The following is a 4,473-nucleotide window of genomic DNA, read 5'->3' as shown; positions in this document are numbered from 1 at the left end:
AGCAGGAATATGCAGGTAAGGAAAGTGGACTGAAATTACACCATGCCAAGATTTTAATTTCTAATAATAGAACTTAAAATGAAAAGATTCAAAGGAGATGGGGCAATGCCCAGGCTCACAATTTCATACTGACTCAGTATCTGATAAGCACTTTTTTAAACTGACAACTGAAAGGGAAAATGGAAGAGTAGCTGTTCACTAGACTTGACGCTGCATTACATATGTGCATAATTTCAATCATTTCTTAGGAATGCAAAACAGAAAATTGATCTCATAATCTGCTAATTCATCAGTAAAATATTCCTTTAGTCAAGAAAGAACAGAGCTGCTTTCAAATCCAAAATCAATATACATGGCTTTTTAATGCTTTTCATTTGCAATAGAAAAATATTCAAATGTCTCAAAAGTCACAAGGTTGTTTATTCAATATTGTTACTGTTTCTTATTGGTTAAAATTTTCCTTTCTCTCAAATTTGAAACAGCAAAACTGTGGTAATTTCTTCAGTATTTAAGATTAGTAGAAATTAAGGAACCCCATCACTAAGTGACCACTGAAACTGCAGGGCTATTAAAATGTTAATAATTAAGTGGTCATTTTCTTCTAGAAATACAGAAGCAAAACATTATTGGTGAAATTGCTAACACAGATTTTTCTTTTTTTTTTTTCTTAAAACCAGTAAAGAGATCTGAAAATGCTATGATCAAGTCATAAATAATTCTGAATGTGGCTAGCTTGGCCACATTCTCTACACATTCGGTTGCCCAGTTCTTGACAAGCCATGATTTAAATTGAATAAAAATGGATTAGAAAAGCTCATGAGTCCTGTGGTAATGGCTGCCAGTTGCAAAACTTGGAAATACTTTCCTCTCTGTCATTAGTTTCCATTTAGCACTTCCAGAAAAAAAAAAAAAAGTGGCATGGAGTTCTGAGACATTATTTTAAAACAGGAACAATTTGCCTCATTGAATATTTGGAGAAGACTATAGACAAGGAATAATTTTGTGTTCACTGTGATGATGCCCTTGTGTTATCTAATTGCAGATATCAAAACTGTTTCTTTAGTCTATGATTTGTTGAGTTGGTTGATGCCAGGAAACCCCTATAAAATCCTGAGATGGATCCTGTACCACCTGCTTCTTGGATCTCAAACCTGATGACTGCACATTTTGACTCTGTGATCACATTCAATCTGCATGAACTATTCACAACTCTATGGCTTTGTTCCACCATCACTCAAGGCAGCTGCAGTCATCCTTGGCTTCTCAGAGCTTTCAACCCTCTACAGCATGAAGACTATTATTATCTATGGCTTCTGCTTGCAGCTATTTCAAGTAACCATATCAAAGTGGTTCTCATCATTACAAAACCCTCTCCTCCTTTCTCACCATTGTCTCTAGCAGAACCTGAAGGACAAATCTATTTTCAGTGCTATCTATTCAATCCATACTACTTTTTCCATGTTAATTTGCCTATGACCACTTTGGCTGTTATTTTCTTCACTACTTAAAATAACATCAAAACTTTTAGTTAAAACATTTAAAACAAACCCTAAATCCCCACATCTTTTCTAACTGAATACTCGAAAAACAGGGTGGTAATAATTTGGCTACATCACCCTGACAACGGTGCTTCTATTTTCATATGTCTGTCATGGTAACATAACAACATTACATGAGACTTCAGCAAAGCATTGCATTAACTGTTCTACACGCAACAAATATACAGGTGAAACAACAGGACTACCAATCACCTTCTGATGGCAGCTACTTTTATTGAAGAAAAACGACTTCCAAACCTCAGCTTCCAAAATTACACCTCAGCAAGACAAATCCTGAGTCAGATCTTAGAGTTAAATATGTATGGACATTGATATATTGTTCTTGGCTCTGCTTCAGACAAAGAAAAGCTACTCTCTCCTTTGTAGACTGACTTTGTCTATAGCCTGTCTCCCACCACTGATCATCAATAAGTGACAAGGAGTCATGGGGAATACTCTGTGTTTTACCTAGGGCTTTCACAAGTGGACATCATGAGGCAAAAATCACAGCTATCAATGATATATGAGACCGTAAACCCAGATAGCACTGGTTGCTGAGGAAGATTATTTGCAGTCTGAGGGTCCACAACCTACAGCAGCACAGGCTCTGTTAGGCTGAAGCCACGATGCTTGGCAGGGTCAGTAAGAATGGAGAGGCATCAAGGAAAACACCAGGGATGAGGCTGGGAAGCTCACAAGTTTGAGAAGCATGTTGTCCATGACTCACTTTGCCACATCATTCGCATGGCAAAACATGTGAGTCCTCCCAGCCATGCAGAATTACTGGCTGGTCCTCAAACCAAAAGCAAGAAGCACTTTCTAACAGTTCTGAGATTCTTCATTTTTTGCGTAGTTTATCACTGTAGGCTAGTCTTTTGTCATCTTGGTGCATGACATCTATGAGATAGGGTGCCTGGGATAGGCCATAACCACCATAGGACAGGCACAGCACACTGTCAGCTCTCTCCAGTGGAAAGAAGCAGTTCCATATCTCTATAAGCTTCTCTCTAAACTCTTTCTCTTAATCTGCAGGTATCTGGGGTAATTAGATTAGGTTTGGAAAAAGACTGAGTCTAGACAGCATCCTTGACTGATGCTTAGGACCTACCAGCTCAATAAGGTCCTCTCCTGAAGGAGCAACCTTCTCTGCTGCGACCCTGTCATAGGAGTAGAAGAGAAGTGAGGGGGGAAGGGTAAAAATGCAAGCATGTTCTTGGGGCAAGTAAACCCAAAAAAGAGGAAGAAAGAGGCAAATTAAGGAAAAATTAACATGGAGAAGCTGAAGTGTTGGGCTTTGCCTGTGGTCACCCCATTTGTGGTATTTAGACATCATAACTACAAACCACCTAAAAGAGAAGGAACTTCTAGAAATCTCTAGAACAGGGCTAAGGGATGTACTGAGGCACACATAAATCCTGCAAAGCCAAATCATGGGGGAAATGGGTCATGCTCAGAGGTCCAGTACAGAAACAAAAGTAAGTTGATCTCTCACTGAAACTTAAGAATTAGAGACTAAGGACAGTGGAAGGCCTTTCAGAAAAAAACATGGTTAAATTACAACTTGAAGAAAAAAGATACAAAATTATCCTAACATTTAAATTTGTAAAAGGAAATTTAGTGACAGCTATTTTAAAAAAATAATCAACATGTATCTATTGCATTCAGAGCTATTTGCAGACAGGTAGCTGATAAGCAGATAAACTTGTAGATACTAATGACAAATTGCAATAATCCAGAAAACATTTTTTTCCTTTTTTTTCCCTGTAACAAGCAATAGTACCAATATTTTCTCTAATAATTGAATTTATACATATTACATTTTATATACAAGGTGATGGGTATTTCAAGCAAATAAGCCCCAAACTTAGAACATGCTGTATAATAGAAGTGGTGTTAGGTAAGTTAGAGGCAAAAGTTATAGTTACATTAAAAAAAATGCTGCGACACATACTCAAGTTCATACACTTCAACTGACCAATTCTAATTTCTCATGTAGCATTTTTGCATACTCCAATTTCTATTCTTAAATATAAATAAAAGCACAAAGATCTACACTTTGAAATACCTTTTTCTTTTACCATACTTTCATTTCATCACATTGCTAGGTTTTAAAGTAATATCAGAATGGTATTTATTACCACTTCTCCTAAGGATGCTGAAAGATACCTATTTTCCTACAGCAGGCTATTCACTAGGCAGCCAGAGGCAGCATTTTTCTTATAGCAATGGTCAAACCTCTGCTCTGTTCAGCTCTGGTGACCAGACATTAAAATAAAAGATACTGAATTTGGAAGGCATGCAGCAATGATTGCAACCTGGGAATCATGCTTTGCAATGAAATACTAAGTGGAGGTTGGTGTCTTTCAAGAAGGTTAGATGTAACTTGACCTTGTCTCTCCAGATAATAACCTGTAGTCAGCTACAAGAGGCTGCTACCAGTGTCAACAAGCTCTTTCATCTAGCAGTGCAAGCATTAACAAATTCAGGTGGCAGTAATCTGAAGACAGTAGTATCCAAACTGGAAGTACAAGCACATTTTACCACTGATGGACACTACTACTGGAACAGATAAGAAATTAACAAATAACTTTAATAATATTGAATGTTCTTTTCTTTTTTGATGTAGTCCCATAAAGACAGGCCATTCATGACAACAGTGTTTTAAAGTCAGCAACAAAAGGTCAGCCAGCCAGCACAGTGTCTGAACACAAACATGATAGTATGATTATTGCCCTTTACAAAAGAGACATAAATTGAGTTTCTGAAGCCCAGTTGCCACTACATATCAGTAACTACAACCTTATCATTTAGGACTAAGTTAATACTAGTGCAAAATGACATATAAAATCACTCTGGATTTGTTCTGACACATTTACTAGCTGTAAGTGAGCAGGAAACATAAGATACTTAAAATTTCAAAAGTTTAAGGCTGTAA

This window comes from Acanthisitta chloris, unplaced genomic scaffold (assembly GCF_000695815.1).
Source record: "Acanthisitta chloris isolate BGI_N310 unplaced genomic scaffold, ASM69581v1 scaffold4220, whole genome shotgun sequence".
NCBI lineage: Eukaryota > Metazoa > Chordata > Aves > Passeriformes > Acanthisittidae > Acanthisitta > Acanthisitta chloris.
The sequence above is the reverse complement of the archived record's forward strand: the minus strand, read 5'-3'. Positions refer to the sequence as shown.